Raw genomic sequence first — 10,135 nt, forward strand, 5'->3', positions numbered from 1 at the left:
TGTGACTCCAAGAAGGTATAGCATGTGCAGTGTCCACACCCTGGTAAAACCATCTCAGCAGATGGGCTAAACTAGGCTGAGGGTAACCAACAGAGCTCAAACCCATTGGTGAGTTAGGGCGATTTCTACCCCAAGCATGTGAAGACTTTCCCTGGCAGAAGAGGTGGACCATGAAGACAGCTAAAGCAGGCACTGTGGAGCTCTTAGAGCTTGGTCAGACATCAAAGACATTAAGGTCATCCACTGCATCCTGGGCCAATCACCACTTATCTTGACTTTTGTCCTGTAGCAAGGACTTTGATGCCTGGAAGAAACAATGAGGCTGACGACTCTGTGCAACTCTGCCTCACTTAAATCCAATTCATACACAAGTCAAGACATCACCCTGTGATGTCACTTGTCTTCTTCAAAATGAATGATAAACAACTGAGGCAGATAGAGGACAAGTAACCACCCAGGTCATAGAGGTAGTAAGAGTAGGAAGCAGAATTCAAACTCATGTTTTCCTACCTCCAAGTCCATTACTCTTACCCATTATACCACCTAGCTGCTAATATGCTTTGTTTCACATTGCCTTCATTTACCTGAGATTGGTTATATAGAAATATAGAAACATCTTCATTTTTCTTTTCAGTGAAGAAACATTTCTGACAACTATAGTCAGATTTTGGCTTGTGGAAGTTGCTTGCCATTCTCACTAATAGGCTACACTACTTTCTGCTAGAGCCTCAATGTGATATGAAAATTCTTTAAAAAGAGAAAAATAAAATTTATATCATTGTCACAGACATGTATTTAAATACTTATATATACATATGTGTATGTATATGTATGTACATGTGTACACACATCTATGTATGTATGTGTGTATGTATGTATGTATGTATGTATGTATTATGTATGTGTGTATGCATGTATATTCCTTTCGCTCACTGAGTCTTCCTCTATACCCTGAAAACAAAACAAAACAAAACAACCAGTAGAGTCACCTCATATGACCACATATGCAATACTCTGGACCTTTAGACCGACCACCTTGCCAAGAAAAGAGGGGAAATGTCTTTCCTCTTCTCTGGGGTCAAATCAGTAATTACAATTATACAGTATTTAATTAAATTTTTGCTTACTTTTCACTTTCATTATTGTGGTCGTCTTGTCTTTTGTCTCCCTGTTACTGTTTAATTCACTTTCCATTAGTTTATATCTCTTCCCATATTTCTCTGAATTTTTCATATATTTTTAAATATAATAATGTTTCATCATATTCATATATGACAATTTGTTCAGGCATTACCAGGTAGATGGGAATTCACTTTGTTTCTTGGTTTTTGCTCCCACAAAAAGATTTCTGTCACTTTGTTTCCTGGTTTTTGCTCCCACAAAAAGATTTCTGTGCAAATTTTGACATGTATAGGACCTTTCTAGCTTTCAATTTTTTGGTATATATACCTGATAGTAAGATCTCTGGGTCAAAGGATAGGAATAGTTTAGTAACTTTTATCCCATTATTTCAAATTGCATTCTAGAATGGATGGACCAATTCACGGTTCTAAAATCAGCTTATTAATGTCGCTATAGCATATCAATAATACTGACAATCTAAATGAAATGGATGAATATTTCCAAATATATATATAAATTTGCCAGATTAACTGAGAAAAATCGAATATTTCTCTTGTCATAGAAAAATAATATTGAATAAGCCATGACTGAATTTGGGAGGAGTACATGACTAAACAAGAGAGAAAAAGATTCATGGGAGGTAAAATGGATAATTTTGAATATCTAAAAATAAAATGGTATTGCACAAACAAAAACGAGGCAGCCAAAACTAAGAGAATTACAGGCAACAGGGAAAAAATCTGCAGCACATCTCTTTGATAAAGGTCTCATTTCTGAAATATATAGGGAAGTGAGCCATATGTACAAGAATAAGAGCCACTTCCCATTTGTTAAATGGTCAAGTGATATGAACAGGCAATTCTAAAAGGAAGAAATTAAAGCTGCAAACAGTCATATGAAAAATACTCTAAATCATTAATAATTAGAAAAATGCAAATTAAAACCACTCTGTGGTACTCCCTTACATCTATCAAATTAGTTAAGATCATGGAGAAGAAAAATGACAAATGCTGCAGGTGATGTGAGAAAATAGGTATGTTCATGTACCTATTAACGTTAGTGGAGTTGTGAACAAACTAAACCAATCTGGAGAACAATTTGAACTATGCCCCTCAAACTATAAAATGGTGACTACTCTTTGACCCAGAAATTTGGCATCTATACGACCAAGATATCAAAGAAAAAAGAAAAGAATTCTTATGAACAAAAATATTTAGAGTAGCCCTTTCTGCGGTGGCCCAGAATTGGAAATCGAGGGGGTTCCCATCAATGACAGAATGTCAGTACAAGTTATGATATATGAATGCTATGAAATACTATTTTACTGTATGACATGATAAAGGAGATGGTTTCAAAAAAAAAACCTGGGCAGACTTATATGAACTGATGCAAAGTTAACTGAGCAGAACCAGTAGAACTATGTACATAGTAACAGCAATATTGTAATGATAATCAATTGTGAAAGATTTAACAGTTCTGATCAATACAGTGATCCACCATGATTCCAAATGATTTATGAGGAAAAATGCTGTGTACCTCCAAATAGAGAATTGATGGATTCAGTGCAGATTGAAGCATAGTTTTGTCTTTTTTCTTTCTTTTCCTTCCTTCCTTCCTTTTTTTTTTTTTGCTTTTTCCCATCCCCCCTTTTGGCTCATGAACAATATGTAAAATATATATTTTGCATGACTTAAAATGCAATAACTATTGCATTTATTACCCTCTTTATGGTAGGGAAAGGGCTAGAAGAAGAGAGGGAATTCAGAACTGAAAATAAAATAAAATTGAATTTAAAAATTGTTCTTGTCTTCTTGCAGCCTCCCTAGTAATTGACTATTTCAATAAGTTTTGTAGGACTTTTAAAAAATTTACTTGTTGATAGCTTACAATTCTTTTGTAAACTATTCATATCCTTTGACCACTTATGCATTTCAGAATAGATCTTAATCTAGTATTTATAGTGTTAGTTTTATATTGTCTTGAATATCGGATGTGATTTGGCCAGAGGAGACTCTGGGTAGCCATTAAGGAGCCCCTTGGCTTTGAAAACCCAGATATTGGTGCTTCTCTCTGTGGTAACTATGTATGTATTGCTATGGACAGAGATTTAGAAGCCCTGTCTGCTGATTTGTGTTATGTGTTCTGTTTATATAATTTCTGCTTGTAATTTCTGTTTGTGTTTTCTCTGAAGTTCAGGGTGCTGACTTTTTCACCCTAAGTGAATGATATATGTATGTTTAATTAAAGTAAGATTGTAAACCCCTTAAAGTTATTTTCCTTAGACAAGCAGATCAAAGAACTTTAGCTAGCAGCCCTCCTGTGTGCTTGTGTTATTGGTCTAACACCCCCACAGCAGCTGCTAGCAACATTGTTGTTACATCAGGTTCTATAAGTTATGGAGAAAGCATGTGTTCACTACAAACAGCCCAAATGTGTGGTGGACTCATGCCAGTCTCTAGAATCTAGTCACTTACCTCTCAGGGCAGAAAAGTGGAATCATTTATCTGAAGGAACTGGAGTCAGCAATCCAGCCAGACAAAAGCCTTGTCTCTGTCATGACTGTGAACAATGATACTGGAATGCAGCAACCTACTGAAGACGCTGGACAGATTTGCAACTCCTGAAAAGTATATTTCCATACAGATGGAGCCTAGGCAGTTGGAAAAAATTCCACTCAAATTGAATGATATGAAAGCTGATATCATAAACATTAGTGGTTATGCTTTATGACCCAAAAGGAGTTGGTACAGTCCACATCTGCTGTTGGCACCCATGTATTTGAAGGCCTTGAAGAATGGAGGAGGCCAGGAGCATGGTATGAATCCTGGTATGGTTACCACACCCTTCATAGTTGGGCTGGGGCCTGCTTGTTAAATGACACAAGAACAGACGGAGAATGACCATAAGAAGATCTCTCTAGTAATAAAGAGGTTGATAGAAAGATAATGAGCAATTTTATTGATGTGGTGATTAATAGGGGCCATCAGCAACACTATTCAAGCTGCAACACTATTTGTCCTTTGTCAATGTGGAAGAGGAAAGTCTGCTGATGGCATTCAATGATGTAGCTTTGTCTTCAGGAAGTGCTCAAGCTTCTGCATCCTTGGAACCATCCTTTATGCTTAGAGTCATTGGCACAGATGAAGACCTCCTCTATCTGTTTTGACACTGGTCACTTTAGCACAGAGGAGGGCATGGACCACACAGCTGAGAAGTGCATCAACCATGTTAAAAGGCTTTGAGAATGGGAAATGTGGGAAATGGTACAAGTCAGAATTGATCTTAAACTTTCAAATGGACATAGCAGTAAAGTGGACATCTGACTGTACTGTCCTTGCTGCTTCCCACTTTACTGGCCTGAGAACCACCAGGCAACTGGGTAACTTCTGTCATAAAACTACAGCAGCCCAGGTAGAGACTCTCCTTTTCCCACATCATTTACTCCAATTCAGTAGACCTCAAAATCCCACTACTTCTAGGATATAGACATGACAGAACTATCTGGTCCTGGATTCATCTTTTTAGTGCTCTCTAGAAAGTCTCTTTCTCAATATTTCAGAAGGTAGACCTCCACATCCTAAACGAGGTGGGGGAACCTGTGGCCTCAAGGTCACATGCGGCCCTTTAGGTCTTTGGGTGAAGCCTTTTGACCTAGTCCAAATTCTAGAGAACAAATCTTTTTATTAAGGGGGTTTGCTCTGTGAAGTTTGGATTCAATCAAAGGGCTAGAAGGCCACATGTGGTTTCAAGGCCGCAGGTTCCCCACCCCTGTTCTGAACCCTCAAAAACACTGGGATAAGAGCAATCGTGTTACTGACATGTCGTGTGTGGGTAGTCCTGGAGAAAGGAAGGAAGAGCGCCTATCTCCATGACCCTCAGACTAACACCATATATCAGTTCTGTTTCCCAGTTGTTCTGGTTTCCTCATGATCAAGTTAGATTTTTGTGCGCGGAAAACGGAGACAATGGCTCTGCATGGATTGTCAACCAAATGGCTAATTTCTCAGAACTCACTCTTGATCTCTGTCCCCACATTTTTTTCTGCTAATCACAGATATCTGTAAATATCTATATTACCCCATATTATCCCAATTTGTGTTTTCTTCTGTGAAACCTATTGATTTCCAAATTAGAAAAATCAAACCTCCTGTACTGATTCCTCAGTGTTGGGTTTAGGGAAAGGTGAATTGTGAACTACAGGACAAATTCATAGCAGACCTCCGTCATTTCAAAGGCCAATGTGAACCTGTATGTGTTTATGTCAGGCCTCTTTTAAAAATGCAGTTTTATGGAATAAACCTACTCTATGTGCTTTGCCCATAGTAAATCCTTGAGTGCTTTTTCATTAAAAAAACAAACAAAATTAACAGCGTTAGTTTTGTTTCTGCAAACAAAATTACATATTTTATTGTTATCATTTTTATCCCTTATTTAGTTAAAAATTCTCCCAATAGTTGTTAAAGTTACCTTTTTCTATTTCCTCTATTTCATAAATACTGTGTACCCTTGGACAAGTCACCTCGTACCTCTGAGTCTCGGTCGGGCTCACATGAAAAATGAGAGGGGGAGGACAGAGATTAGACTGAATGTTATCTAAAATTATTTCTAATTAGGAACCACTTCAATAGATTTTCATCCAGTATGGTTTCCAGTCCCTTTAACTTTCTGGCCACCCTCATTTTTGCTACTTTCAACTTCAACACTGTTCTTAAAATACAGCCTTCAGAAGTGAATCTGATAAGGCAGATGTTTTCTGACGAGAGCAAACTAAGAAGGACTATTGCTTCCCTACTATGCCTCTAGTAATTAGCCTAACATCCTGTTAGAGTTTGTTTTCTTGCCTCCCATCTCCATTAAATGATATTAAACTTATAATTCACTAAAACACCGTATCTTGAAACCATCTATAATATTATGGGAAAAGCTGCATCATTGAAGGAAGAACACGCATGGATGAGAGTAGTGTGACTCTCAGCATTTTTAAGGAGTCTCTTTTCCTTTCCAAAGCCTGAATGGGGGGATAGATGGCATTTTTGGAATCTTAATTTTGGTGTAGTAATAAATCTATTTGTCCTTATCTTGCATACACTTTGACCCCTTAACTCTGAATTCTGCTTTACACTGAGTCACTAACATGAGATAACTGAACACTTAAAGTCGATTTGTCCCTTTACCACTTTCAACTAATAAACAATAGAATAATAAAGGGCCATAGAGTAGTCAAGGAACACATGTTTCTGTCTCAGCTGTTTGCAATGGCATTTTAAGTTCAAAAGAAATCTTATGAGGTCACATGTCTGCCTTTCGTGGAAGACAGCATCTTAATGATAACAGACAAGGGAATGGTTAAGAAGTCCTGAAGCACCATCTTACATTTAGTTCTATTCGTGTAGTATCTACAAAGTTGTGTGACATCATTGAGCTAGTTTCTCCTTTAAGCCTAGAGGTGGTAGAGAAGGGAGTCTCTTCACTCATACCTCCAATTCTCCATTCTGAAGAATAACAATCCCAGGATTTCTTACCACCACTGGCATTGTACAAGGATGCTAGGAGAGGAGCATTAGGTCTCCCTTACACTGCATAATTGGCAGTAGACCTGAATAAATCCACATTACCCACCACATCATTGTCCTATTCAGACTTTGGAGGGGTAGGAGCAAGAAGATTGTAGAAGGAATTGGAAGATAAAGGAAGAGGAGAGGAATAAAAATAAAAATCACACTGTTACCTAAAGTACATAATTTTTTGGATTAATTCCAATAGCATCTAAAAATTTAAACCACAACCAAAACAAAACAACATTCCAGATTTATATATAATGAAATTAAGGTGAGGCTTCTTTAAGGACATATGAAAGAAGGTTAGATTAGAACCCCGGGAGTGTTTATTATAGGCTAGTAAAACCAATTTTTTCATATTTTTTTACAATTATGTTTTTCAAAACATGAATGAAATAGCTAAAATTTAGAGAAATTTTTAGCAGTTACTGGAAAGCAAGGTTAAGAGTCCAAGTTTGTATTGTAGACCTCTTAGCTAGAGTAAGGGTGCTGAATTTTTAAGTATCTCATTACCGACTTGACAACTGTTATATAGCTAAGATGATTTGGATAAAAGGAAGTAATGTTGCATATTATCAATTGTAGACTCATAGGAGACTTAAAAGACATCTAGTTTAGCTCTCTCATTTTATAAGATGAAGAAACTGAGGCCCAGAGAGATTAAATCAGTTGCCCAAGGTTATATAGAAGTAAGTGACAGAAACCTCTATGTATCTCATGTTACATCCTAGACTTTAAGCTTCATGAGGACAGGGTTTGGCTGCTTATCTAACATTTCTATTTTTCTCATTCCCTTGCACATTATTTAATAGTTTTTGAGTATTAATCTTTATTAACTCACTCTTGAAATTACATTCTAGCAAATAGATATGTCACATAGATGAATCAATATAAGATAATATATAATAAATGTATAAAAACAGTCTACTACATGAGGCCAGAGGAAGGACAAAGTTGTTAGCTGTGGCGGGTGGTGCTGTGCTATTGGGATCACATTAATTCTCTCTATATTACTGTAGATGCAAGATTATCGTCATATTTCTTTTCTCCTAGTTTTGCTTCTAGGACCAAATAGAACAAATGTAAGATCTCTTCCATGTGACATCCTGTCATGACAAAGAAGAAACAACACTAGAGAAAACAAATATGGGGAATGTAGATGGAAGATATAAAGCATTAAGAGAGGAGATCCATGTTGGAAGCAACAAAATTTTGACTGATTCTCAATATATCTTACAAAAGGGAGCAGACAGCAAAGGCCTGAGGGGAAAACCCTTGGCCTTTACTAGTGACGATAATAGGCAATCAAAACATAAGCAAGTATTGACCAATCTCTGCAACATCTTTATAAAGGCAATCTACACAGGCTTTAAAGCCCCAAGAAGGAAACATGATTTTGCCAGTGCATATCAGTTGCCTGTTTACAGTCATGCAATTGACTGAAAGGTAAAGAAAATGCAAATTTTTTTTGGCTTGCTTTTTGTTGACTACAAAGAGAGCATTTGATTTGATATAGTAAGGTGTCACCTTAAAGGCTGTCTTCCAAAAAGAAAGACATATGTCTTGCATATGTTAAAAATCATTCAGGATTCCTAAGAAGATATCACTGCAGAAATTAATTTGTTCGAAAGCCCTTTGATTATTATCAAGTGAGGAATAAATCACGGTGATGTCTGCTTACCAAAAGTCTTTGCCAATATTATGGAATATGTCTATTATATTCCCAGAGTGCAAATGGAAGGAGGGATTTCCTGTAGATGGTAAAATTCTCCAGATGCTTGTTTGTTCACGACTGTAGCAGAATCTGGAACATAAGACTTCCTAAATGATATCCAAATTCACTCAAGAGACTTTAGCCTAACTATTCATGCAGAAAAATTCAAGTTAAGAAAGAATAACCATTTTTTTGTGATTATGATATTCAGTTGGATGGCTGGTCCACAGTGCTAGTTCATGCAGTCTATCTATCTTGGACAGACATTGCAAATGGACAGTTAACTGAGCCTGGAATTAACGAGGAGAAGAAAGTAGGGCCTAGATTGCCTCTGGGAAATTACACAGTACTTTTCTTGATCTCAAAAATCTCTGAAACGAAAGCACATCTCTTTATTTTTAAATTTTTTTTTGTAGCTTCATGATTCTTGATTATTGTCACATTATTCAAGAAGAAACTCAGGAGGAATTGGAAAGGTAAAGAATTAGAAATTACCACCACAGGTGCACATGCAATACACACACACACATACACACACCAATTGATTACATTTTCAGATGGTTAAATCTGTACAATATTTCTATTAATTTTTTTCAATTTCCAAATATTTATTTTTCTTCCTCTTCCCTCCCTATGGGTGAGAGGAGAAGCAAAGCCAGACCCCTGTAACAAAACACATAAAGAAGAAAAAATAAATCCCTATATTAGAGAGGTACAAAAATGAAAAGCACATCATTTTATCACTAACATTTTTAAAGCAATACTGCATGACTTGTATGTCATGCAACAAAACAGATGTCAAAGAATTAAAGTTGAGGATCATGGATAGGACAATTGAGGTGTACATAGTGGGCTTGAGTAGACAGCAACATATTATCAACAGAGAGTTTTAAAAGAAGCAGCATGAGAAATATCTTCAGAGGTATGAATGGAAAAGGAAGTGGGCAGGCTACACAGTGAGTGCCAGAGAAAACTGTTGTATAGCTTGTGTGCTCCACTGGTATCTAAACAGCATCATGAATCCTAGAGGAAAGCTCCCTGGATGAAGGGTTCCCAGCCTATGGTGGATATATGGCAGAGCATTAATAAGAGATGTAGGGGTGACAAGGTTTGGATGAGCTTCAATCTGCATTATTTGAGGGAGTCAGAGAACCTGGTTCCAAATCACTCCTGATATTTATTTCCTTTGAGTCTTTGGATAAATCATACTATATTTCCAGAGTTCCAGTTTTGTCATGTATATGATGAGAAGACATCTGAAATCCCTTCAAGCTCTACATCTGTGATTCTGTAACCTTAGGGGCATGGGCAGTGTTTTCACGTCTGCTGGCTGTCAGAGGCAGAAGAGAATTACAGATTCTGAAAATGAGCAAATGACTAAGAAGATGGCATCAGAGAATATGATTTATATTTGGGGATTATATCTGAAAATATAAGACTGTAAGCCCTCTCAACAGCAATGGAGTATACCTAACTATGGCTAGTAAGAAAATATTTACTTGGAGTCTTGCAATATAATAAACAAAATTCAAAAGGCAGATAAGTATAGCATGTACCTCCCAGGATTGTTGTATCTCAGAATTTATCCCACTGACTAGAATATAGTAGGCATTTAATAAATTTTTGCTGACTGATTGACTGACTCAATACCCACCCAAACTATGAATCTCATTTGTAACTTTTCTGAAAAAAGTTATCCTGCATCTGCCATAAGATCCTCAGTGATAGTGAACTTAATACC

At 36.8% G+C, this 10,135-nt stretch overlaps 1 pseudogene; it reads left to right on the plus strand.

The window, feature by feature from the left end:
- Positions 1 to 4,445, plus strand: part of LOC118854580 — a 69,941-nt pseudogene extending 65,496 nt beyond the window's left edge.
- Positions 4,446 to 10,135: the final 5,690 nt, after the last annotated feature.

Source organism: Trichosurus vulpecula, chromosome 6, assembly GCF_011100635.1.
Source record: "Trichosurus vulpecula isolate mTriVul1 chromosome 6, mTriVul1.pri, whole genome shotgun sequence".
Taxonomy (NCBI): Eukaryota; Metazoa; Chordata; class Mammalia; order Diprotodontia; family Phalangeridae; genus Trichosurus; species Trichosurus vulpecula.